Consider the following 27850-nt stretch of genomic DNA (forward strand, 5'->3'; position numbering starts at 1 on the left):
GCCACAGCCAAGACGCACGTTGAACGTGGGCCGATGGAGGTGGGCTTGTGGAGAGTATGAGTGTCTTTCTAAATTCGGCGTGTGGAGAGGCAGGCCACCTACACTCTAGATTTTTGTGTTTGGAAGCTGTGTCCGGAAAAGAGCAGCAGAATTCTTCTACCTTATAAATGATGCTTTATTCAAAACCCACTGTATGAATTAATGTGCGTCCTCTCTGGGAAAGCAAAGATTTTCACACTGTTGTTTCTTTTGAAGTAGCAGAACGGCAGTGTAATGGGAAAACACATTTATTCCTCCTAAACGGTATCTCGGAGATTCTTCGTCTGTCTTTGGGAGGAAACGCCCTACCGCATAGTCTCTTGGGAATTCAGGGGCTACTTGCTGTTTAGAAATGGAGTGAGTTGCTTAGAGCGAGGAGTGCGAGTTGTTTTGGGTTCAGGGGCGTGGGATGCTTAAGACATGTAGCAGTTCAAGAGTCTTATTCTGTTTCTAGAGCCAGCCTCTGCAGGTGCAAGGTGGCAGCTTTGATTGGCAAGAAAGCCATCGCGTCTTGTCGTGGAGCGCGTGTGTCCTTGGATGGTGCCTAGCGACACCGCCCCAGCCCTCCCACCACCTATGCACACGCGTGCCTTTTGAACGCGCTTAGATGCATCCTGTAGTTAAGAGCCCAGGCACAAGTTAGAGAGGAATGACTAACACAGAGTTTTTTCTTTTTTTTTTCCAATTAAAGACACTGCTCTTTTTGCTCTGCCTCTTGAACATGACTTCTCTGTTACTCGTTTATTTTCAGTCTCCTCAAGGGACATGTCGATTTTTCAGACCCGCCACGTTTGGTAGAGTCACAGAACGTTAGAGCTGGAAAAGCCCGTAGAGCTCTAACACGCCCAGTGCGAGCAGGATCGCCGTGTCGAGATGCCCAGCGGGCGTTCTGAAAAACGTCTCTGGATCTTGGAAGAGCGGTCAGGGCCGGACTTGTGGGTTTGCGAGTCCCTCCCTCAGAGGCAACAGCAGCAGATGTATCTGATGGGGTCATTCCCCTGCTCAAACCCTTGGGAAGCACCTTCACGTTTGACAGAGTCCTTGCAATTACTCAGGAAGGCCTTTGAGACCCTCCCAAGGTGGCCTCCCCGTTCGCTTTCCATCTCATCTCCTGCCACCGCCTCCCCCCACACGCACTTCCAGCCACAGTGGTCTGGTGACCACATGGGGGGTGACACGTTTGTCACCTCTCTCTTCTAAAGCCGTTAGTTACCTCACCTTCCACTTCCTTCTGGAAGCCTTGTCTCGCGAATTGGGGTGAAGTTACCTCACCTTCCACTTCCTTCTGGAAGCCTTGTCTCGTGAATTGGGGTGAAGTTACCTCACCTTCCACTTCCTTCTGGAAGCCTTGTCTCGTGAATTGGGGTGAAGTTACCTCACCTTCCGCTTCCTTCTGGAAGCCTTGTCTCACGAATTTGGGTGAAAGACCAAAGGGAATCTGTGGTCTGCCATGATCTGGAGAGTATATTCTCCGTCACCAGTCACAGATCTTGTGTGATTTGCTTGGAATAGCCTTTTACCAACTTAAGGGACGTCTGAGGTGATCTACACTGGCCCCTGTCACAGTGCAGGTGGGACGTCCATCCTGACACACACATGTGCTGCTTCTTCCTGTAGTCAAACATATGGAAATGTATCCAAAGTTTTTCTTCTTATCCTTCAGGTTACATTATTTTCTTTGCAGTTTCACGTGTCTCCGAGGATGTTGATACTGAATTATCCTTTTTGTAAAGTCATACGTACCCATTTTTGAATTAGTATGCGGAAATTCTTTTTTTCCTTAATTTTTTAAGTGTTTGTTTATTTTTTAGACCGAGACGGGGCGTGAGCAGGGGAGGGGCAGAGAGGGAGGGAGACACAGAATCCGAAGCAGGCTCCAGATTCCGAGTGGTCAGCATAGAGCCCAACACGGGGCTCGAACTCACGAACGGTGAGGCCGTGACCTGGGCCAAAGTCGGATGCGTAACCGACTGAGCCACCCAGGCGCCCCTGTGTACAGAAATTCTTATTCTGGCTCCACTGTCACCTCATTGGTTTGTTTGGGCAAATTACATAACCTCTGCCTTCATTGATCATCTGTAAAATGGGCCTAAGAGTAACTCGACCTCGTTTTTACAAAGATAAATAAAACCTAAAATTAAAAAAACATTTTGAAAAATGCCTTAAAATGCGGAATGTAAACATATAAACGCACTGCTTGTAGTCAACAAGCAACTTTCAATCCTTCTTGATGATTTCATGCAGATTATGTCATACTATGTGTTGTATAAAAAAACAGAACCTGCTGTCAGAAGACAGGAGTCCGTATTTCGGCTCTGCGATTTACTAGCTGGGTGCCCATGACTGAATTACCTAACCCTTTTAAGCTTCTGTTTCCTCCTTTATAAACTGGGAATCATTGACATGGCTGCTGTCTATTAGAGTTGTTGAATAATTGTTTTCTGCAACGATCATACTTGCAAGATGCTTTGTAAACCGCAAAAGAGCATACTTAACAATGACCATGATGGGCTCTCCCGTGCCCCCGTCGTCATGCTGGCTATAGAAATAGGTCAAAGTATATTTTGACTCCCTTTTCTGAGATACGTCTCGGCTTGCCCCAAACGTAAAAAGGGTGAAATGAAAACAGGAGCGGGAGAGCCGAACATGTAGAGGAGGATGCAAAATTGTCAGAGGCCGCGGATGACTTCTGTCCAATCCCGAGGTGGAAAGGGACCAGGTTGACAGGCAGATAGCACGGCAGCCATGTGGCCAAAGCTGAGAACAGGTGCAGGTGGGAAGGTAGTGGAAACGGCCTAGATAACACGGTAAAGCCAAGTGACGGTTTGCTAGGGTGTGTGTGTCCATAGGCTTGGAGTGTCTATTCCTGAGTGTTCCCTGCGAGCAGTGGTGGATAGCCTAAAACACTGGTGGCACGCATTGTGGGACAAGAGGGACCTCACGGGAGCCGGTTCGGCTTCCCCCCCTTTACCTCTCTTAAGTTGGGTGGGGATAAGGTGGTGTTACGTGTTGAACTGCATCCCTCCAAAAGACGTTGGGAGTCTTAACCCCGGTGACTGTGCAGGTGGCCTTATTTGGAAATAGGGTCTTTGCAGATGATCCAGTAAAAATCAGCTCATTAGGATGGACCCTCGTCTAACACGACTGCTGTCCTTGTAAAAGGAGGAAATTTGATGGGGCGCCTGGGTGGCTCAGTCGGTTAAGCGTCCGACTTCGGCTCAGGTCATGATCTCACCGTTTGTGAGTTTGAGCCCCGCGTCGGGCTGTCAGCACAGATTCTGTGTCTGTCAGCACAGATTCGGATTCTGTGTCTCCCTCCCTCTCTGCTCCTCCCCCGCTCATTCTCTGTCTCTCTCTCTCAAAAATAAATAAACATTTAAAAAAGATTGAAGGAAAAGAGGAAGTGTGGGCATCAAGATAGAGGTGCTGGGAGAATGCCACGTTGAGGCTGGAGTTATGCTGTGACAAGCCAAGGAATGCCAAAGATGGCCTGCCAACCACCAGAAGCTAGGGGAGACAGGCCTGGAACAGGTCCTTCTGTCTTGGCCCCAGAAGGAACCCACCATGCCGCCATCTTGACGGACTCCCAGCCTCCAGAACTGTGAGAAATAAATGTGTGCTGGCTCAGCCCCCCCAGCGTGTGGTGCTTTCTTACGGCAGCTCCAGGAAACCAAGGTGGGGGACCATTTCCCCAGACCCGGCTGCTTTTCCATGACACTGGGCCCATCGTTTGGGTTTTAGGGTGAGGTTATACATGGAGTGAATTTGTTGCCAGCATATAGTAAAAATGAGAAGACTTTCTGGGGTTTGGCTTTTGAAAGCAAGTGCAGTTAAAAATTTTTTGTTCTTTAACATTTATTTATTATTGAGAGACAGAGAGACACAGAGCGTGAGCAGGGGAGGGGTAGAGAGAGAGGGAGACACAGAATCCGAAGCGGGCTCCAGGCTCCAAGCTGCCAGCACAGAGCCCGACACGGGGCTCGAACCCACGAACGGTGAGATCATGACCTGAGCCGAAGTCAGCCGCCCAACCGACTGAGCCACCCAGGCGCCCCCAAAAGTGAGTGCATTTAAAGCCTCATCTCGGGGCGCCTGGGTGGCGCAGTCGGTTAAGCGGCCGACTTCAGCCAGGTCACGATCTCGCGGTCTGTGAGTTCGAGCCCCACGTCAGGCTCTGGGCTGATGGCTCAGAGCCTGGAGCCTGTTTCCGATTCTGTGTCTCCCTCTCTCTCTGCCCCTCCCCCGTTCATGCTCTATCTCTCTCTGTCCCAAGGATAGATAAACGTTGAAAAAAAAAAAATTAAAAAAAAAAATAAAGCCTCATCTCAAGGTCTGGGGCTGACTTCGCATGGGGTTTCTTCAACGTGATAATCCCCTCCCCCCATAACCAGTTGCCACGTATTCTTGTCATTTACATAAAGCCCTGCATTCGCTTATTATTTTTCCAGTCTTAGATACTTCCTTGAGAACATTTGCTGTTCTCTTGTAAGTCCCCTTCCGTTAGGGGTTTGGCAAGCCCTGGACAAAGAGAGGGAATGTTTCTTTTTTTTCTTTTCACTTTCCTCAGACTTGCCTGTTCTTTCTCTGAAAGATGCTAGAATTCCCTCCAGGGAGAGGGCCTGTGCCGCTTTCCTCTTTGGGAAATGTTGATTTATATTCTACAAAACATTTGTTTTTCATAGAAACTCTCATTTCAACATGTTGAAATAGTTGGTTCTAATTTATATGTGAAAAATAAATAAACTTGTCATGGAAATGCTCTCAGGGTACAGTTACATAATAATTATGTGTGCCCTCCCCCAGCATCTTAACATAGGGGACTTCACCTCGGAGAGGAGTTTCCTGGCTTCTAACAGCTCATCCCAAAAGCTCCGAAAACACATTAACAATAACTGTGACAAGTTGCAAGTAACTGTTATGAATGTGTCAGAAGTAATTGTATCTCTTAGTGGCGGTTTCATATCTCCGCTTAATCGCTGGGACAATTAAGGCTCAGAAAAGTGGCAAATTAAAATGAAAATTAGATTAAAGTGTAGGATTTTTGTGACTTCTAACCAGTGCGATGCTTGCTTTCTGTACTCATGTTATTACCGCCCAGGGGGTTGCGAGGGCGAGAGAGACAGGGGTGCTTGAATGACATTTGACCCCAGGCAAGAGGACCACTTCCCAGCCCGGGGTGGGAAAGTCTGGTGCTCTGTCGTTCTTTGGGACTCGTTTGAAATTTTCCACGAACCCGTCGAGAGGGAATGTTAGGCTTCCAGAATGGATACGTTTCATTCTTCCCGTCCGCTCTTCTCCTGGATGCTATTGTGGAGCTCACTTATCTCTCCCGAACAACAGACTCATTCCTCTGGAAGAAAGCGTGCCCTTCCCGCCGGTGTGATCCTGACATATGTGCTATTAGAGACTTTCGGATGCCTTCCCCATTTTTTGTTTTGTTTTTTAAAACATGTACAGATAATACAGTGGCTGTGTGCTTTCATAATACGTTCAGAAGCTGCTCTCTGTTCCTCACCAGTTTGAATTGTAAAAAAAAAAAAAAAAAAAAGTACAAAAGATTAGAGTACTTTAAAATAAAATTTCAGCTAATTATACATAAGACTGCATTCACTGAATGTGAATATTTTCAGGGCTTCCTTTGCTACTGAGTGCCACCTGCTCGTGATTTAAATGGGCACAAATTTAGTTCCATTAAACAAAATACAGCCACTCTTCTCCTAGAGCACAAACGCCCGTTCGGTCCTATTTTGGACGTGGGACACCCAATCTCCTGTTCCTTTGTCAGCTCCGGGGCCGGGTCGGCCACGCCACAGGGTTGAGGACTTGACTGTGTTGCGATCTTGCTTCAAAAATTGTAGCAGGCAAACAGGTCGTGGTGAAGCGGTCTGTGTTTTAGAAGGATTCTTAGGAACCAGGTGGCATTTGGGCTGTGGTTTCAGCAATTACCAGGCCTCTGAATTGAGGAATTCATGCCTTAGCTTTTGCAGCTCATTAAGGAGACTTTGTACTACCTATTGCCAAAAAAAAAAAAAAAAGAAAAAAGAAAAAAAAAAAAAGAAAAAAGGAAGAAGGAAAAGAAAAGAAATCCTCCCTTGAAATGTTATGTTCTTGGCCCATATTTTGGTCACCCCAGAAGCTGCTGGACTCCACCTTGTTATTTAAAAAATATTTTTTAATGTTTATTTATTTTTGAAAGAAGGACACAGGGCGTGAGCAGTGGAAGACAGAGAGAGAGAGAGAGAGAGAGAGAGAGAGAGAGACCACAGAATCCGAAGCAGGCTCCAGGCTCCGAGCTGTCAGCACAGAGCCCGACGTGGGGCTCGAACCCGCAAACCATGAGATGACCTGAGCTGAAGCCGGACGCTTAACCAACTGAGCTGCCCAGGCGCCCCTCCACCTTGCTATTTTAAAGTTGTAAGGTCATTTAGGAAGAATTTCTCCATCTCCTATGAATCTGGAACATTCATGATCTCTGTACATCCAGACAGGGTATTTCTTTGGGGTTTGTGCTGGAGCCACATTCAAATCCAGCATGAATTTTAAAGCCCTTTTCCAAGAAGGCTTCTGTGACTGGCCTCATCTGCTACATTTAAAAGATAAAAAAAAAACAAAAAAACCCAAAAAACATCCCACAGGGTGAAGTACACGTTTGCCATGCGTAGAGAAAAGTGATTTCCTTCCGGGCACGTCTTTGCCTCCAGATATGTGGACCTAACGTCCTCGATGTGGTCTTGGCCGCAGCCACCGGTCAAGGAAGGAGGAAGGAGCTGTGTGTGTCTCCTGCAAGTCCTTCTTTTTCCTAATCTTTTCTCCTCTCTCCCCACACACACCCTTGCCCTAAATTCCTTTCCATTTTGCCCTTTCAAAAAACTCCTCCCTCCCTTAGAAAAGCTAAAAATAATGGTAATGCTTTCCAGTGATCTTCCCTTATTAGTATCTCAGACACAAGGCTGCAGGCAAAAAGGAAACTCTTCATCGCCACACCTGCTCAGAACTGCCTGTTTGCAAATCGGGGCTCACCCCAAGAGTCTCTGGTGGAGATCTCTCACCGGAGTCCCTTCTTTTGGCAGGACTTCCCTTCACATCATCGCATGCCAGCATGCTTGGAAAACTGCCTGCTGTCTCTAGGTGCACTGACCCCGTTGCCCCCTCCAGGGGTAGGTTCGGAGATGTGGAGAAGCAAAGACTTACCTGCACCCCTCCCGCTGAGATCAGGGGGAGCCTCAGGCCATTATGGCTGCACTCCAGATTTTAAACCCTCAACTGTTGTTTATTAAAGATCACAGACCCATTGTTGTGTTCCGGGGAGGGTGCCCACCTGCAGACAAGGGCCCTGAGGAAGTGGGGAGGCCTGGAGGGTGGGGGGAGTCCACACAGTGGCTCCAGTCGTGCGCCAAAACTTGGCCGGCCTGCCTGGACAGCTGGCGCTGGTCACTGTGGGAACAATGCAAGGAAGGCCCTTGTCACATTCCTCTGGGGTCAGAGGCACAACCTTCCTAACACTCTCGGTCCCTGCTGGCAAAGGGAAAGACAAGAAGCTTGGAAGCAGAGGCTCAGAGAATGCGGGTGACTTTAGAAATCCGTGAACTCCCTGGCTTTGCTGACCTCCACGCGGAGGCCCGGAGAGGTTCTGGGACTTGCTCAGGCCCAGCCGCGAGCTGGTGGCAGACCCGGGACTGGAATTTCCTAACTCGAGGTCCAATTCCCTAATGTTTCCCTGAACGTCTTGAATATTTCAGGCCCGTCATGAAGAGGAATTCTTGGTCAGGACGTTGTATTTCGTGAGGTTTTTCACATGCTGTAGTGGAGTTAGGGTTCAGGGGTGACAACCTCTGTTGCTTTTGGCTCCAGTCCTGTAAGCTAGGGAAGCCAGCTCCCAGTATCTTCAGTTACCCTGTGGGAAGTCATTGGTATCTAGCCCCAGACCCAGAAGTTAGGGTTAATTTTTAAGGGTCCATTTTCAGCTTGAACGTGAACTTCTGAAGACCCTCGAAACCGTCTAAATTCCTCTGAAGTCTGACCATCCTTGGACTCTTTCTTGAGAAAGAAATCATAGTGAAATCATAGTGGTTAGGACCCATGAAAACACAATTACTGGATAAAATTTGTCACATATGCCCTGGTTCAAGGCACAGTTAGGAGTTCAGTTTACAGGTAATTGGCCAGTCTTTTTCTTGGAGTGTGCTTTCCCGTAAGGAGTCTTACGCGAACCTTCCCTTAGCATACACGCAGGCCGATAAGAGGGATTTCTTTTAAGATTTGTACTGTTTTAAAAATACACGCTGGCACATGGGGGAAGTGCATGTCCGGTCCCCACCTAAAAAGAATCAGAAACAACACTCGGGAATGTACCCTGCTAACGTTTTTTTTTTTTTTTTTTCCTTAATGTTTATTTATTTTTGAGAGACAGAGAGAGACAGAGCGCAAGTGAGGAAGGGGCAGAGAGAGAGAGGGAGACACGGAATCCGAAGCAGGCTCCAGGCTCCGAGCCGGCAGCACAGAGCCCGACGCGGGGCTTGAACTCACGAACTGTGAGATCATGACCTGAGCCGAAGTCGGACGCTCAACCGACTGAGCCACCCAGGTGCCCCTAGAATGTACCCTTCTAGATAATGCTACTAATTGTCCCTTCACAAGACAAGGCACCATAAATTTCTTCTCAGGCAAAGCAGTGTTCCCGTGATATGCCACTTCCCCGGCAGAAGGAGGTGGTGGCCACGGTCGAAAGGGACAAGCAGAAAGCAATGTGGCCCTGTGTGCTTTGTGTCTCCTTCATTTCGTGAACTCTGTGTGCTGGCATTCCCAAAGGCCATTTGTGGACATCCTAGGTTAATGCCTCACTTCTGTTAAAAAAAAAAAACAGTTCTTTATTTCCAAGCAGACTTTTCCAGGTTCAGACACATGATTGTCTTCTTTGTTTATTTTTTTAAGTTTATGTACTTATTTTGAGAGAGAGAGCAGGTAAGGGCAGAGAGGGAGAGAGAGAATCCCAAGCAGGCTCCCTACTGTCAGTGCAGAGCCCGAGGCAGGGCTTGATCCCACGAACTGTGAGATCATGGCCTGAGTTGAAATCAAGAGTCGGACGCTTAACCGACTGAGCCCCCCAAGCGCCCCAAGATTGTCTTCCTTAAGAGGTTGTAGCCTTTGGTCTGCTAGGGAGTTACATTTGGCTGCTGGGAGGGCACCGGGGCTCACCTCCACTGGGACTGACGAGGGGCTCCCACAGTATTTGGGAGGGCTGAGGGCTACCGTATTTTCCCTTCGCCGAGAGCCCCTCTACCATGAGACAACCAAAGACCGAGGCGTGTCTTCTGAGCCCTGGGATGAGGCAGGGAAGGGCACAGCACGGGGGAGGGAGAGGAGGAGAAAACGCTGTGTATCTCTTACCGCGATCATTTTTCGCTTTCCCCTTACCGAAGCACAGTGCTCTCTGCTATTTGGAGAGAGCAATTTGGATTTATATTAAGGGATGAATAAATATGATGCGGTGATGAAATCTCATCTGGAGTGAATGCAAATCTGGTATGCTAATGATCGGGCGGCTGTGTCTCACATTCAGGCAGAAGCAGGGGGCCCCTGGGAGGCCTGGGCGCCTCTCGGGTCTCTTCCCCATTCACCCATCACACGTTCCAGAGAGACGTGGGCAGCCGGGAAAGGGTTATCTTTTTTTTTTTAATCTCTCGGTGTTGCACTTTGCATCAGAGGGCCTTAAAACACTTGGTAAGCCTTCGGGTGATTCTGGGCAGTAGGATGTATTTTATTTTCCATAAAGGGCCTTGAGAGAGAAGTTTACACAGATGCGTATATGAATCCAGAACCTGAGCATCTTACCATCTTGCATCATTTGGCATCTCACGAAGGTCCTTCTGTTCACGCCCTACTTTTGCCCTTTATGGTTTCGGGTGCTCAGGGGCAGGAGGTCAGAAATCCCTCGTTCAACCCGTGCCGATTGCAGACCCTGAGCTAAGTCGCCCAGTGTGGGTGGGACACAGCTTCCCTGTTTGTCGACTGCGGAAGCTGGACTGAAGGCACAGAGGTGCCCTCGGGCTCTGATGATCCGTGATGCCCAGCGCCTTCTGCCTACTGAGATGCAGGGCGACAGGACACAGATTTGCCTGCAGTCCCGTCCTTGTGAAACTGCGCCCTCCCCCCGACCGGCTTGGCCACCACTGTTGGGGTCAAGTCTCCCACTTCGAAGAATCCCAGACTTCATCCACGGTGCCCAGGCCTAGAGAGACCCAGAAAGGTCCCCGAGCACAGCCGGCCCTCCTCTGCTCCGGTTGGTGATGAAAAAGTAGGTCACAAGAGGTTGCCCCGTTTCCAGTGATCAGCCGGGGAAACCCCCAAGACCGAAAAGGGAACAGATACAGAACAGCCCCAAAGAAGGAAACGCAAAGAGGTGCGCGAGAAAGGAGGCCAGGAAAGGGTGTCTCTGAGCCCCATGTCTATTGAGAGGGAGGAGAACCGGGTAGGAGGGAGAGAGAATGCCGTCCTCTACCCATGGGACTTGGAATGGTTGGTCGTCCTCCGCCCAAGATCCAGGGGGCTTGGGGCAGAGTCCCGTCTGCTCCTGTGCTTTGCTGGGGCCGGGGTGCTGGCAGTGGTGCGGGCCATGCTGCTTCTCCGGCTACACTCCGCGGAGCCCAGTGGGCTGGGGGGCCGGCCCCAGCCTCCGTCCACCAGACTAGCGCCTCCTTCACCTCCGTTCTGTTCTGAGTGTAGGCAAAAAGATTTTGCGTTCTTCAAAACCTTTCGCAGCTTTGGAAGACCCAAGAACCGCCGGTAAGTCGCGCAAGAGCTCGTATTTAAAGCGGTATGAAAAAAAGTCAGAAATAAAGCCATGTGGCCCAAGACAAGTCCTTTGGATTCCCTGCACTTCCTTTTTCTTACCTGAGGCCGAGGTTACTTGTATGCCCTCGGTCTGCCTCACGGAGTGATGTAAGGACTAATTAGAGTCAGTTACTCCCACCTTCATTCCACGGAGATAGGTCGAACACCTCTCTCTCTGACAGGAGAGCATTTCGGGATTAAATATGTGGGATAGTTATTCACAACAAGGATGGAGCACGTGCAAAAACCCACAAAAGTAACTTCCCCTGGTGCCTGTTGCTGCTGTTGGTGACTCTGCGGCCTGTGTGACATTTTAGGCACCTTGCTTCACTTCCTCGTGCCTCAGTGTTCCCCGTCTGTGCAATGGGAACGATAATAGCACCTATTGCCGCGGGTTGATGGGAGGGCCAGAGGAGTTAACGTTTGTAAATTAAATCGAACAATGACAGAGTAAGCGGTCTCCAGTGTCTGTGACGGTCAGTGTGACTGGTTTCTCCGCCAGTGCATTGTGGGATCGGTTCTTGGCGGAGGGCTGCTGTTTCTTGGTCCCCCGCATCACAGCCCCCAGTAATTATACCTCCGTTTTTGTCTTCCCTCCTGCCTGGTGAGACCCCAGAAGATGCATCCTGTGTTCAAGAGGGAAAGTGGGGGGAAATGTCACGTCAGAGAGAGAGTGCAGACAGCGCTCTGTTTCTGTTGTACGGATTCTCTCTTCTCTCTCCCTGTTTCCGGGGCTGGAGTGCTGCTTCTCCCAAACCAAACAAAGGCTGTTGCTTTGCGGAACGGGTCTTTCTGTGTTCTGTGTGTCATCTGCCTTTAAGGGTGCAATTTGCTTCTGATGTGTGCAAGGTGCTCCCTCGAGAAGTCTTTGTTGGTGATGTTCAGAGGCCTCCCGTATTGATTGGTGACATAACGGCTCTATAGTGGGTGAATGAGGTCATTCTCATCCTGTTACTCAAGCCGGTGACCTTGAGGCCCATCGGATGACTAAGCCACCTAGGTGGATCCCTGGTTACAGAATGTCCTTGTTTAAAGGTAATCCGGTGTGAGGGTGACCTAATAGTTTTAAAGCAAGGACTGCAGGCGAATTGCATGCCCCTTAGTGAGAGGCGGTCTGTTTAATAAGCTCGGAGGCCAGCAGGCCTTGGTGACACTATTTGGGGCTGGTTTTCGGGAGTTCCTTGATCTGCGTCCCTCTCTCATCTTTTCTCATCAGATCCCAAAATTCCGTTAAACTGCCACGGCAGCGTGTATTATCAGCAGTGTGAAGTTGAGAGCAAAACACTGAGGCCTCCGAGCTAGTTGGCTGGTTTGCTTTTTCTTTCCTTTTTTAAAATTCAACAGTAGGGTGGGACAGAGCTGAAAGGGAAAAGATGTTTAATACTACAAGAAAAGAGAGGAAGTAAGCATGATGATAAAATCTGCATGTGAAAAACCCTTATTAAGAAAAGGAGAAGTGGACTGCACAGTTAGCTATACATTTCATCTGGAGAAGCACATTAGTCTTGCAAATAAGGGTTTCTGTCTGCTGCTACCGCTGCCCTGGGTGACCAGGCCTTATGACATTGGAATCGGTGCGGGTCTTAAATGAGCCGACCCTGGATGGGTGGGCGGGCAGGTGAAGGACAGTGAGGCGGGGGGTGGGGGGGGGGGGTGGGGGGGTGGTCGGGTTCATTACTTTGGAATCACTGGTAACAGTGAACTGTTTGGACGTTTGTCTCTAATAGCAAATGCCGGTACAGTGCTTAACTTTGTGCCAGTATCCTTGCGGAGTGCTGGTCAACATATTAACCCTTTAACCGTTGTTTTGCAACTTCTGTGTCTGAGCACGCTGAGGTTAAGAAGTTTGTCCAAGGCCTCCAGGCCCCCCCGCCGGCGTTGGCTCCGAACTTGGTACCCTGAGCACTTCGAGCTTCTCACTGTCATGGGGAGTCCGGGTCGTGGAGGTGCAGAGAAAGCAGGGAATTCTTGTCCCCGGTGGGCATATTTCGTGTGCAGATCAGAGGAATGTAATGACTTCAAAGGGCTTTCACCAAATGCACCCATCTGGCCGGTTTGTGCAGCTGCCTACAGCTCACCGCGATCAGGTTGGCAGACTGAGAAGTGCACATGCCTCCTGAGAAGTGAGACTTTCTCGGCCAGCAGAGTCTGTTTGGGGCCCGGACCATGCTTCTTTTCCGATGGGAGCGTGTTTCCAAGCCACAGCTACTCTTGCACTCGGAGCCCTTCTCTGAGGTCAGCAGAGAGCTGGTGCTGGCCCGTGGTGGCCTCGCCCGGCAGAACAGAAACACTCCTTTCTTGGGGCCGTAGGGGGAAGCTGTTGATTTGCGGGGTGGGAAAGCAAGACAAAACCCCGGGCAGTCTTAACATTTGTCAGCACTGATGAATTGGCCACGCGTCTGAACTCAGGACCGTGCACACCTAAAACGATCCGGAACAGATTTTAACTTTTACAAAAGATAGTAACAATCTGATATTGGAATCGGAAGAGGCACTTTTTTTTTTTTTTTTTCTAAATCATTTCATTGACTCCTATCTCCAGAAAAACCTCATGTGAAGCAAACCAAGAAGAGGTCCTCAGGTAGCTGAGGCCCAAGTACGAATCGCAGGTAGAGTGAGTAAATGAGCAACTTCATGCAAATGGTGAAAGAAATAAATGCATGATAAACGTGCCACTTAACTGAGATGTTTACCGACTGCAACAACAATGATGTATTTTTTTTTGGTCTATGATAAGGACAGCGTTGAAATCCATCCAAGCCCCGAAGATGATTGGAGGGTCCGTGTGAAGTTTAACGCTCTGCAGAGCCTAGAACTCGTGTTACGTATGGCTTTTTTTTTTCTTTTTTCCCTAATGAATGAACATTGGCCTCAAGTCGGTTACTTAACAGCCTAATTACAGCACATTGGCAAGATGTACGTCTCTCACTGCGGGGTGGGTGGGAGGAAGCTTTTAGGTAAAAGAAGTTAAAAGGAGAAATCAGGAAACTAATTTTTAAAAAGTGGGATGCCAAAAAAAATAATCAGATACGTATAAATTTGGGTCAAATAAACAATCCCTGAGAAGCCTTTTTATGATGACCAGGCACAATGGTTCACGAGAGGCTCCTTTAAACATAATTTGAAACATCCAGAGAAGTTGAAAGAGTTGTACACTTAGTACCCATCTATTCACCTGATTTCACCTCCTTGTGCCTCAGTGTTCCCATCTGTACAATGGGGATCATAATAGAACCTATCTCTCTGGGTTGTTGGGAGGGCGAAGCAAGTTGATATTTGTAAAGTAACCGGCACATACTATATACTCTTTCTTCAGTGTTTGCTGTGGTTACCGTTATCTTTTATTTCAATAGCGCATCGTGAGGCCGATGCTGCAAGGCAGGTTCTTAACGGAGATACCACGTGTGTTGTTTTGGGTCCTTAGGATGCAAGTCCCTTGTCATTTGGATTCTGGTTGTGCCACGTAGGGGCTGTGCCACCCTGAGTAACTCACCCAGCATCCTCCTCGTAAGGTTTCCTCGCGCGGAAAAAAAGCCAGCTGCCTGGCTTTATGGGGCTGTTGTGAAGATTCATGAAGTTCAAACTTCTGAAAGTCGTAGAAGAATTCATTGTGAGTTTCACCTTGAGTTCCACGAGTGACTAACTCTCTTACCTTGGGGTGGATAGTTAGAGCGAGGTTGTCGTCCTCTGTAAAAGGGTAGTGGAGCCATTTAACAGCATTGTGGGGATTAAGCAAAATAATCCATGTACGTCACTTGACAAGAGTGCAGTTCGTTAGTGATAGTCGTCGTCGTCGTCGTAAGTCAGTCGAGTCCCTATTTCATTCACATTTCCGTAATTTTCACCTGACGTCCCTTTTCTGTGCTAGGATCCCTTCAGGAAACCACAGTGCATTCCCCATCGTGTCTCCTTCGGCTCCGCTGAACGTGACAGTTTCTCTGACTTGTTTTTGATGACCTTGACAATTCTGAGGAGTGCCAATCGGTCGTTTCCTGGAATGCCCCTCAAATGGGGTTTTTCCTATGTTTTTGTTATGATTAGAAAAACCCCACTTGAGGGGCATTCTACAAAATGACTGATGAGCATTTCTCAGAGTTGGGACATCGCCGTCTACAGAGCGTAGACGTCAAGGGCGCCTACCCTCAGCATGACTTCCCATGATCACCTGGTGCTTGATCTCGCCCAGCTGAGGTGGTGTTTGTCAGGTTTCGACATTCTAAAGTTACTCTTTTCACGCACGCCCCCATCTTGGGAAAGAACCCACACCAAGGAGACTGGTGTCTTATTTATTCAGTCATTTCTTTATCAGTATGAACTCGTGGGCATTTGTTTTCTACTTCAGGTTATGATCTAGTACAACGCTGTGTGCTTTGTTGGGCCAGTTGCGCGAGTTTGGGGCATTGGCAGCTCTTTCAAGAACATGAGGGATTCTGTCTCCTGTCTCCCTTTGATACCCTTTGTGTTTTTGTTTCTGAACATCTTCATGCTCACCTTGACTGTTCCCTGCCACCGTCTTGGAATCGGCCATTTCTCCAGTTAGCCCTGATTCCTTTGTTTGAGGAATGGTGTTGGGAACCAAGTTCCGGGTACCCGGGCTTGGAGAAATTTTAACGCTCAACAAGTATTCGTTCCCTGCCTCCTTTTGTGAGAGTTTGGCTTGCACAGGGGTGAGCAGCTGGTGAGCTAGCTCACCGGAACTGCCTGGATAGTCGGCCCCACCAGTCATGCCAGCGGGTTGCATTCAGTTCAGGCCGGGTCAGACCCTGCGCTGTGCTTAGTTAGCACTGTGAGAACGTCCCCTGCCCTCATGGAACCCGGCCTCCTAGAATCCAGTGAGAGGACAGTAGACCATAAGCGCTGTAGAAATTCCAAATAGACAAGAGCCAGTGCTGTCTCAGAGCAGTTGAAGAAGCCTCCCTACATAAGATTGGACTTGAGTGAGCTTTATTCCAGAGGAGGAGACTTAAAAAACAAAAGAAAAGAAAAAGATGTGGCGGTGAGAACAGATATCTTTTGGTAGATGGAAAGAGGTGTGATTAATGATGGACTTTAGCTTGGTGGGGGGTGGTTATTTTAGATACGAAACGGGGTTTATGGATCTTGGCGGGATGAGGGAAACGGGTTTCAGCCAGTGGTGTGTTGGAGCCAGTTCATGCTGCCGCTCACAAGCCAACTCTTAGGTTTTGAGGAATTTTGAGAGCAGGTGGGCATTATATTGCATGCTTAAAATCGGCCGTGGTAGGAATGTTTAGACTACAGATACCTGCAAACACTACAGATCACGGCTCTTCTGTCCCCTCCAGCTAGTTATTGAACATTTTTCTGCACGTTACTGGCTTTAGCTGTCTAAACATCTGGCATAAACCCTTACCCTGCATGTCTTTTTTTTGTCTTTTTTTGTCTTTTTTTTTTTTTTTTTTTGCATATACACGTTTCTGTTTCCTGCTTTGAATTCCCTGACAAGGACTGTAAAAATGGTTCTAATAGAGATGTGTGCCCTCCGATGAAAACTCTGTTCTACTACAGGCTGGTTAAAACTCTGGTCACCAGAAAACGTTGTGGGTAGTTGAGGTATATGGACACTCTCATGGTCATTCTGGATAACTGAGCTGGAAATGACACAGCCTTCTATCTGGTTTGTGTAGTGTTGGAAGAGTCGTCCTCACCTAGGGGTAGTCACTAATGTCGTGTGTCAACAACGTGGCTGCCAGACTTTTCTCCTCTCTTAGGGCTGGGCTAGCTTGGAGGTATCTTCCTGCTTCGCATCGAAACTGTGGGAAGAAGTGGTCTCATCTTCCTCTGGCTGAGAAACCATGACTCGGCCTCATGACTGGCGCAGGTAATGCAGCCCCGTGTTAGCTTGACTTTTGCAAGGATGACACCTGAGTAATCCTGGAATAACGCGAAATAAAGATAGTTTTCATGAGGTCACCTCTTAGGCGTGCTATGCGGTATTAAGTGTTCTGCAGAATTAGACTCAGAAGAGCTTACATTTCATGCCAGTCCGTGAAAGGTGGTCACACATGTGTGACCAAGGAGAGCGAGGTTAGGGATGGAGACAGAGACTTCCTCGTACCTGGAGGTTGTGAGTTTTTCACTGTTCTCATAAAAGATGGGGTTGCTTTGCCTTCATTACAGGGATTTCTTTTACCTTTCTTTGCCCTTCCCTGTGGCCTTCCGTCCCTAACTTTTACTCCTGCCTGTAATCGACCCTCCTCCTGACCCACTGTCGAGTCGCGTCTCTGGGGATATGGCACTCAGAAAGAATATTGCATGAATCCTGCCCATATCACAAATCCGTGCGGAGTTCCCCCTGAATCACAGAAGCCCTCATATTCTCTTTTGGTCCAAATGATTCCTAGATGTGAAGGCCCTCACATTTTAACTGATTTCCGAGAACCCTCAAGTTCCTTAGCGGCCTGCCATAATCCAGCCATCTCACGCAAGGCTCACTTGGCCGTCTTTGGGTTTTCCTGGTCCAAAGAGATCATTTGAAAAGCTCCCATGGAGGTCCAAGTGCTCACAAAGTTGTTTTTTCTTTTTTTTAATTGTGAGAAAATGTATGTAACATCGAATTTTCTGGTTTTTTTCATATTTATTTTTAAGAGAGAGAGCGAGAGAGAGGGAGAATGCCAGCAGGGGTGGGACAGAGAGAGGGACACACAGAATCCAAAGCAGGTTCCAGGCTCTGAGCGGTCAGCACAGAGCCCGACGCGGGGCTCGAACTCACGGACTGCGAGATCCTCACCTGAGCCGAAGTCGGACGCTTCACCGACTGAGCCACCCAGGCGCCCCTAGAATTTACTATTTTTAAGTAGCAGTTCATGGCCATCAAGTACATTCACACTGTTGTGCAGCTGTCCCCCTCCATCTATCTCCAGAATGCTTTTCATCTTCCCGAACTGAAACTCTGGACTCATTAAGCAGTAAATCCCCATTCACCCCTCCCGCCACCACCTCCAGGCATCCCCTGCTCCACTTTTTATCTCTATGGCTTTTACTATTCTGGGTACCGCATACAGGTGGAATCATGCAGTGTTTGTCTTTTTGTGGCTGGCTCATTTCACTCAGCAAACGTCCTCGGGGTTTGTGCATGTTGTGGCCCGTGTCAGAGTTTCTGGCCTATTTAAGGCTGAATAGTATTCCGTTGAATTATCTACCACGTTTTCTTTATTCACACTTGAGCCGCTGCTTCTGCCTTGTGGGTTTTGTGCATCGTGCTGCCGTAAACCTGGGTATACGCAAACATGTGTTCAACCCCCAGCTTGCACACCTTTCGGGCACACATCCAGAAGTGGGATTGCTGGACCGTGTGGTAATTCCGCGCTGAATTTTTGGAAGGACCTCCATCCTGTTTTGCACAGCCAGTGCACCATTTCTCGTTCTCACCGGCCGTGCGCGAGGGTTACGATTTTTCCACATCCTGGCCAACACGTGTTGTCTTCTGTTTTCATTGCTTTGTGTTTGTTGTTGTCATGTGTATAGCCATCCTCCTGGGGTGTGAATGGTCTCATTGTGGGTTTGATCTGCACTCGCCTAATGACGAGAGATATCGAGCAGCTTTTCATGTGCCGGTTGGCCGTTTGTATGTCTTCTGGGGAGGAATGTCCATTCAATTCCTTTGCCCAGTTTTTAATCAGGTTGTTTGTTTTTTGTGGTTGCACAGCTCTCGTCTTGATTACCTGGATAGTACACTACTTCAAGAGGCTCTTGGACATTTATCTGACGTTCTGTGGGACAGCCTATTCTATTTGCACGTACGTTAATGCAGGGATAATGCACGGAGACTTGCCGGTCTGTAAAACTCCACCTCATACTGAAAAAATTTGCCCTTGCTGCTTATTGTGGGGGAAGTCTAACGGTGGATACCGCCAACCTAAGTCATTCACAGCTTTTGACTACTGGATGTTATTGCCATCTAACTTTGTGCTGAGGTATTCACCTTAAAAATAAAACTTTCAGTTCTTTGTTGGCAAAAATGGGTTTATTGGAAATAGCAAAGAGCAGCTGTTGGGGGCATGGAAGCTACGGCCAAACCATGGGCAAGTCCAGCACACAAAAGAAAGGGACGTTATTTTATGGAACAGGAGGACGTTGGGAGGAGTTGTTTGGGATGAAAATCTATTGGAGAAGAGCACGAGTTCAAGGTCATGAGCGTTTCTCACTGGCTGAGTGTTCGAGGGGTGGTTGAGTGCTAGCCAGAGCTGTGAGGTGCATCTTCCCCTGGTGGGACCCGCGATTGTTGATTCTTTCCTGCTGCTGATTCTCGCCTTGGGGTCTGTAATGGACAATTTTCCTACGGTTGATGTTGAGTAGTACAGCTCCCCTTCTAGTCTCCCAAGTCCACTTGAGTGACGTTCCCTTTGTTAATGTTCACATAAACGAAAACACAATCTATTTTGAGGAAGAGGAGAAGCAGAGATGAGGTCTTACCATTTCCCAGCATCATGATATTCTGGACCAGGGGTTGACAAACCCTGGCCTGTGGGCCAATTCCCACCCGTACCCGTTTTTGTAAATAAAGTTTTATTGCAACACAGCCACGCCCATCGGGATCGTATTGTCTGTGGCTTCTGCGGTGTTGCAGTGGGCGGAGCTGAGCGGTCGCGATGGAGATCATCGGGCCCTGAAACATTTGCTACCTGGCCGTTTCCTGAAAAAGTTTGCCAGCCCTTGGCTGTTGTCGACACTTGAAAGGTCCATGTTAAACGTCCTGTCTATGATACAGAGATGTTGACACTGCGTTTTCATTCTATAGTGAGCACTTTGAAAACTATAAAGATCACATAGATACGAGTATTACAGCTTTTAAAGTATTTCCTGAACTCCAGCTATATGTGTCCCAAAATTGTGTCCTTAAGGCCTTTGTGATTTGATCGGGGCACCTCCTGTGCCACTGCCCGATGTGCCTGAAACGTCCCTGCCGCAGGCAGCACATTTGAGAGCCGGAGTATCTAACTCTTCCCTTTCCCCCTTGCCAGGTCCTATTCATATTGAACTTTGGTGAAGGAGCCTTGGTCTCTAACTCAGTGACCGAGGCTGCAGCCCGGACAGGGCCCTAAAGTGTAGAGCATGAGAAACATGCTGCCTTTCACCCTAAAAATAGCATCGGCTTCTCTTGCTCCCTCCCCCCAAGTCAGAGGGGCGGCTTTGCTAAGGCAGTGACTGCCGGCTCCGGAATGTTGAGATCCTGCTGCCTGCTGACTTTATTTCGTCTTCTGTTTAGCCTTTTGGCGTTGCTTACAATAAACTTACACTAACTGCTCGAAGAATCGTTCAGGTATATGGACACTGCCTTTGAAAAGTCTACGTAGTGTGTTTTGGCAATTCAAGAACAGTAAACATTGGGTATAAGATATTGTATAGAGGGGTGCCTGGGTCATTAAGCGTCAGCTTCAGCTCAGGTCATGATCTCACGGTTCGTGGGTTCGAGTACCATGTCAGGCTCTGTGCCGACAGCTGGGAGCCTGGAACCTGCTTCAGGTTCTGTGTCTCCCTCTCCCTCTGCCCTTCCCCCACTCATACTCTGTCTCTCTCTCTCTCAAAAATAAATAAAACATTAAAAAAACCTTTTTTAAAAGATATTGTATATATTACTTTATTACATTGTATATAATATCCTTTGAGACCACTAGAAAATCCCCCCCCCCACACACACACCACCACACACACACCCTCACAAACACAGATACCCAAGAAATCATCAAGCTGAGAGTAGCATCTACCTGAAAACCTTTTCTTATACACAGTGGTTGGGAGGGCAGTCATTTGTATAATCCAAATAGGATCCCGAAAATGGATGCACCTGGCGAGATGTCACATTTTATTGCAGATATGATATTTATCTAAAGGCAAAATATAGGAGTGCTTGGGTGTCTCAGTCTTTTGGGCAGCTGACTTCGGCTCAGCTCATGATCTCGCAGTTCATGAGTTTGAGTCCCGCATCCGGCTCTGTGCTGACAGATCAGAGCCTGGAGCCTGCTTCGGATTCTGTGTGTGTGTGTGTGTGTGTGTGTGTGTGTGTGTGTGTCTCAAAAATAAACATAGAAAAAAAAATTTTTTTTTTAATTTTTTTAACGTTTATTTATTTTTGGGACAGAGAGAGACAGAGCATGAACGGGCGAGGGGCAGAGAGAGAGGGAGACACAGAATCGGAAACAGGCTCCAGGCTCCGAGCCATCAGCCCAGAGCCCGCCGCGGGGCTCGAACTCACGGACCGCGAGATCGTGACCTGGCTGAAGTCGGACGCTTAACCGACTGCGCCACCCAGGCGCCCCAGAAAAAATTTTTTTTTTAATAAAGGCAAATACATAATCTCTGTCCCATTTCATGGAATCTTACCGTCCCAACTGAAATGTGTCGGTGAAGTGATAGGCATTAGTTGTAATAGTGCTGATATATTAAGAACTTTGTGGTCCTTTTTCTTTACTTTTTGAGAAGGAAAAATCTCCCCCATAATCTAGCAATCAGTATTTCTCTCCAAGAGCTGGTACTCCAACCTATTGTGATTATAATTACTCTTCTTGAAAACCAATCCCCAGATACCATCCCCCTCTTCTGTTATAGGCTTTGCTGTTGAGGTTAGATCTAGTGGGAGGGCCGTTTTGCAAATGATTTTCTTCCCTCGGTAGAAGGGTCTGTTTTTGTTTTGATATTTGTATATTTTTACTTCCCAAGAGCAGATCCCCACTATATTTCTTCGTATGTATTTACCATTCCAATGTGAAGATAAGTTCTGCAATTCAGATCTTGCCCCTTGAAGTTCTAGGGACTTCTCAGCACAACTTGGTGTCATTGGTGCATGCCTTCTTGTTTATGGCCCGGTGAGAAGTCATTCATTTCTGCGTATTTTATATGCCAGGCACTGGGCTAGGTGTTGGGAAAACAGAAATAAATGATGTAAATTCCAGGCTCTCGGAGCTGGGGGAGTTTAGTGGGGGAGATGTGTACCCACAAAATGCATTTTGGAATACGGGATGTGCTCCTTGTAGAGCGATGCATGACACACAATATTCAGTCTGGAGGAATCTGTAAACTTACTTAAATCTTTACGTTGAGTTAGACTGTGGATAAATTTACCAGATGAGAAACGCACAAATATTACTTTTTCTACGGTGAGGTAATAAATGGAAAAACTGAACGAAATAAAGTGCATCTATTGTAACCAATGGCCCCCAGCAAGGCCAGTGCTCTCGCACCGCCGTTGTTCCTTGGCATTCTTTGTGTCTGGGTCATTAACATTGCGTTGAGGTCAGATGAGAGTGTGTTCCATCTGCCACGCTTTGATAAGTAAAGTAAAATGCTGATGGAGATCATTTAAGATCGTCTCTGTGCTGTTGATTGCATGCTTGTGGCTCATAATCAGAATGATGCAAAGTAATTGTTAGACCAACTTGCCAAGGCTACATTTTGTGTCGCTGCAACTGTCAGCACTTTGGTCCTGCTGTTCTGCCTGGAGAATGCTTGCCTGGCACCTGTTGGGCGACTAAAGCACTGCGTACCACCGCACGCCCTGGATAACTTTTGTTCGGGCATCCTTGCTTGCTGCCTCCATTAAACAACCTGAGGGGCGCCCGGGTGGCTCAGGCGGTTCAGTGTCCGACTTCGGCTCAGGTCATGATCTCCCAGTCCATGAGTTCGAGCCCCGCGTCGGGCTCTGTGCTGACAGCTCAGAGCCTGGAGCCTGCTTTGCTTTTTGTGTCTCCCCGCCCCCCCCCTCTCTGCCCCTCCCCTGCTCATGATCTGTCTCTCTCAAAAATAAATAAACATTAAAAACAACCACAACAACCCGAAAAAGGAGTTTCTGCTTATTTGGTGAAAGTAAGTGCTCTTTGGTGTGTGTTGCACAGAATGCTATTTTACTGCAGCTTTTCTTATAAAAATCCACATGCGTGGTGCCAGGACACTCAGTACGTGCTTGTAGCTAATATTAAGGAATCCAGTGTGATTGCCTAGGATGATGCTACATGATCGTACAATGAGAAGATACGCATTTCCAAAGTCAGTAGTCCAAAAATAGATTGTACGTGCGGGACATAGAGTATTAGCACAGTTTTCCTGGCTAGATCGTCATTGCCAGAGGTATGCAGTTGGACGAAGATGTTAGAATTTAAGGCACAATTTTCCATGTCTCTACAGGTCTGAGATACAGAATGAGTATTGGGCCACCCCACGTGCACCATCAGAAGATAGGAAGGACCCTTTGAAAGCAAATTTAAGAACGTGCATCATTTAGCCTTGGAGACACAGCATAGCATACAGCGTGGCCCGGCCCTCTGGTTCTTTCTCATGGAGAAAGCAGAGACCACAAAAGAGTTAAGCAAAGCGAAACCTCTGTTCTTATAAGACGTTCACTGTCAGATCTAGGGACAGCTCACTGGCTCCTGAATTTTGCCATCAAAGGAGATCTGTTAAGAGTCACACAGCCCATATTCTGTGCTAGAAAGTCCCTAGTGTGAGTAGCGGAGGAGATGTTTTTCAGATTCCATCCAGGGCTAAAATTTAAGATCTGTGTTCTTATCTCCTAATGTTGACTCTTTGTGTGGTCAAGACAGAACAGTAGAAGTCTCTTCCAAGAGCATGAGTCCTTCACAGACGGTCACTTCCCCTAAAAATTGCATCAGCTGGACAGGGGATGGGTGAAGTTTGGGGAACTTTGGTTGGAAGGTAGAATGCAAAGTGGCCTAGCACCTGTTCATTGGCTGTTTCAGAAGTCAAACGGTGATGTCTCTCTTCTTTGTTTCTTCACGTTTGGTCTCTCTGGGATTTCCCAGTTGGTGTCAGAGCTGGCATTCCTCTGCTGCCACAGTTAAGTCCTGTCTTTCTCTGCTGCTCCCTGCCAGTCCCCCACGTCCTGCCTGCTTGTCCCGGCAGGGCTGGCAATCCTTAGAAGGGTTGATTACGTTAACGACTGGAGGAGGAATTAGCACCCGTGCTCTTTGCCGGTTGTGGGGATACGTCCACTCCCGAGCCTCCCCTCAAAAGCAGGATTTTCCTAAAATTTTGCCAGTCCGTCGCATTTCGAGGTATGGCACGATTTTCTCAATCAGGGACGAGGATGTGTCGTGCAACTCAAGCAAAACCGTATCACGTATGCTTTAGCAACTCAACCATTCCCTTCAAGAAGGAAGCTAGATTACAAATATGGAGGCTGCACAAACACTCCACCTCTAGACGTTTTCCAAACATGGTAAATTCTGATTGTTTTTCAGGTTTTGAAGTTTATGTAACGCGATGATGATTTTTAAGCCCAGATCCACTCAGGGATCTACAATGTTCAGTTTACCTTTCTGTCATGAAGTAACTTTACCATCATCACACTGAAACAGGACACACTTACGATTTTGTAGCTGGAGTAGACACCTCTATCCATCATTGGCCCCGGGCTTTGAAGTGTTGTCCCCTTCCAGTAGATTGGAAACTCACCGAATGCTGTCCTTTGTGATATTATTCCCTGTGGTGTTAGGGCCGGTTTGTAGTCTTCTAAGGGACACCCACTCAAACCCAAACAATTTTTCGTGAAGACCTCTGGTGTTTATATCGTCTGCTTTTTCTGTATCTTGACAAAAATGTCAAAGGAAAGAACCATGTGCTACCACACGTGGTACCACATTTCTCATAAATGTGGGGCACTTTGGTAGACTCTGTACCACATTTCTCATAAATGTGGGGCACTTTGGTAGACTGTACATTTAGCCCCTGTTTATCGAGTGGTTCATTCTTTCCACGCGCTGCTCTTGTAGTTTAAGAATTTTGATGGTGGGACGCCTGGGTGGCTCAGTCAGTTAAGCGTATGACACTTGATCTCAGCTCAGGTGTCGATCTCAGGGTTGTGAGTCTGAGCCCCACATTGGGCGCCACACCGGGCATGAAGCCTGCTTTGAAAGAAATAACATTTTTAAACTGAAAAATTAAAAAGAATTATGATGGGGATGGATTTATTGATAGGAAAAGAGGTTTGTAATATAATAAGTAAAATATTATCAGGCTGAAAAACAATGTGAATACTACCATAGTATGCTATGACTAAACAATAAGTATGTATATAATTTTATTTATTTAAGTATACATCTAATAAATTCTGTGCACTTGAGTGTAGGAAAGAGCCTAGAGCCTTGTGAGCCAAAATGTGCATAGTGATTATTAGTGAAATTCTGTGCACTTGAGTGTAGGAGAGAGCCTAGAGCCTTGTGAGCCAAAATGTGCATAGTGATTGTTAGTGGGGCCTGCTGATTTGCTTCCTTTGGGCTGTTTCCTCGTGTATATTATCTAATTGTTCACGGTAAATGTTCTACTTTGCTCTCATTTGTCTCATCTAATTTTGAGGGGTTGCAGAGAAAGAGAATGCAATACAGGTGCTCACATTTTGATAAATTACGAAATTATAAAAATCTCTCCTGTGTCTTCTGGATTGTTGCAGACAGAGAAATGTGTTGTGTCACCTAGCGTCAAAGCGTTTTCTTTTTCCTAAGTGCCTTCTACGTCCCGAGCACCCACCAAGAGCTTGAAAGGTGATACACGGTGGGTACAAGTATTGCCCCTGAGGAAAGAAAGGGTCCTGAGCGTGTATGCGCCTTGAGTCCCACAGCTGATGTGCGACTGACCTGAGATACCGACTCGGGTCTGACTCCGAAAATCAGCTTTTCTGATCCCTGTGGTTCTGACTGTAGACATCTTGCCACCGTGAGGATGAAAACGGTTAATTTATGTGAGCGGATTATTAAAGTGTTGCTTTAAAAAGAAGGTGCTGAGAGATGGCACCAGCGTTGGACCCTCTTTTGCTCTTGCGTTGTTACCCTGGAGTGTTTTCAGGTAGACCGTGAACTTCTCCAGAGGCAGAACCACATGGCCTGGGGAGCCCTCCCGTCCCCCAGCACAGCCTGAAAGTCTAGGAGGCAGGTTTCTCTCTCTGTGGCTGGGAGGTGCGCCTTGGAGATTCTGAGACACTGGGTCTGGGAATCTGCCACCCGTGGGTGTCCTGAGGAGAAGACTGTTCCTACTGTCTGAACGGCCACAGCGCTCTCTTCCTTGTAGGGCAAGAGAGGAGAACCAAGCAGTGGCTTCTTCCAGCTCGTAGACTTACTCCCAAATGCTCTGGGATCATGTGAGACTTGCCACTCTCGGGAGCTAGACCAGCTCTGCCTCACGTTCCCTCCTAAGCCTGCAAAGGCGTCTTTGAAACAGTCTCTGGAAATTTGTAAAAACTTGGATCTTGAGCAGAGTTCCTTATGTGACAGAGATTACACAGCCTGTTGAAGTCACCCCTGATCTCCCTTCGTCTTTCAGGCTTCCGCTTCCAACATTCACATCCTCTCCGTTCTTTCCCACACTTGATCCCAAAACGCCGTGGCTTCTTCGTGGGATTACTCAGTCGGCCCGAGATGTGGCCTCCAGCGCCTCTCGACCAAGCCCACATTCCCATAGGAACCCAATTACAGATCCCTGTGGGGTTACTGACTTCGGGGGGGCGGTGCACGGAGTTGTGGGTGTACATTTTGTGGTGGGGAAGGGGTGTGGGGAGAGGGCACAGGGCAGTTACGGGTTCCCTTCATTAAGGCATTTTCAGTTAGCCCCACTGTGGGACCACAGACAGTCCACCTGAAAAATGGTTTCCCGGGCACCACCATATACATCACGAGGTTCGTGCATTTCGTGATAAAGGAATCTTGCACGGGGCGCCTGGGTGGCTCAGTCCGTTTAGCACCCGACTTCGGCTCACGTCATGATCTCACAGTTCATGGGTTCGAGGCCCGCGTCGGGCTCACCGCTGTCAGCTCGGAGCCTGCTTCGGATATTCTCTCCCTTTCTGCCCCTTCCCTGCTTGTGCTCTCTCTCTGAAAAATAAATAAATCTTAAAAAAAAAATCATGCACATGCTTACTTTCTGCATATTAAATATTGAAAGCTCCTGTTTTCGAAATCCATGTGGTTGCCCAAACTATCAGATGCCCACCATCCATCAGACAATTGCCATGCACCTACTAAGTGCCCAAGTGCTGGGAGCTGGGATTTTTCATAATCTCTAGGCCTGCACACCTGCACTGACCTCTAATACAGACTTCATGTTGTTCATTTAAAATCTTTTTCTCTTCCAGTTTTCCAAAGAAATTAGTCCTTTTTCTTGGTGAAAAGAAACCAGTCTGCCGTTTTCATAGGGTGAGTGACCCTTTGACTCTTTTCTATATTTTTACTTTATCTTTCATAATGTGTATGTATTTTTAATTATATTTTCACATCAAGATTTTATCCGGTTATTGTGATGCTCCAAGAAAAAGTGCTTCATAGCAGGTGTTCTCTAGAAGTTTCTCCCACTTGGAACTAAAAGGCTCAGATCTCTTGCCTTCAGAAGGGAAGGCTTCTCTCTCCTATCTTTCTGCCGTTTCTTTTTGGCACACGCATGTTTTGCCTCTTATGAATTATTACCTTCGTCACTGTTACCTTGTGCAGCTAGCAGAGAGGATTAAGAGAGAAGGCTCTCTTTTTTCCCCCCATGACTTGCACAGAAATACAGCCGTGGGCAAGGAGAAACCGTCCGTTTTGTTCATATGACACACTGTGTCATGAGTATTGTGACAGGGAATAATAGGATGTGAACAGTACATGGGACCTTAGAGCCCATCTGGCAAAGGTCCTATGCACAGATGGGGCAACTGAGGCCCAGAGGGCTTCGTATCCTCTGTCCAGGGGCTTCTCAGACAGCGGTAGAGCTGGAGTGATGAGATGCACTTGACTCCCAGCTGCGTGGTGGTTTCCCCTGCTTCCCCCCCGCCCGCCCCCGACCCGACCCCACCCGGCACAGCACCGTCTTTGGGATCTCCTTTCTGAGGATACAAGGCTGCAGGTGGTTTGACCTGATAATATCCCTCCAAGGCACCTATCAAGAGGGATGCTGTTTAACTATTTAACTTTCTAGGAATCCTCCCTGGCTACTACCGAGAGGGGTTGGCCGGGCGGGCGTACCCGGGACACTCCTGTCACAGACC

The 27850-nt window shown here is 47.8% G+C and overlaps 1 protein-coding gene across 13 annotated transcripts in view; it reads left to right on the top strand.

The window, feature by feature from the left end:
- Positions 1-27850, top strand: part of ATXN1 (ataxin 1) — a 413952-nt gene that overhangs the window by 193602 nt on the left and 192500 nt on the right. For 12 of the 13 annotated variants that reach the window (XM_047859130.1, XM_047859133.1, XM_047859138.1 and 9 more), the window contains one exon: positions 26963-27023. The exons of the other annotated variant lie outside the window; for it this stretch is intronic. The gene's annotated coding sequence lies outside the window, so the exon portion shown is untranslated. The remainder of the gene's footprint in view (positions 1-26962; positions 27024-27850) is intronic. 13 annotated transcript variants of the gene reach the window in all.

This window comes from Prionailurus viverrinus, chromosome B2, assembly GCF_022837055.1.
Source record: "Prionailurus viverrinus isolate Anna chromosome B2, UM_Priviv_1.0, whole genome shotgun sequence".
NCBI lineage: Eukaryota > Metazoa > Chordata > Mammalia > Carnivora > Felidae > Prionailurus > Prionailurus viverrinus.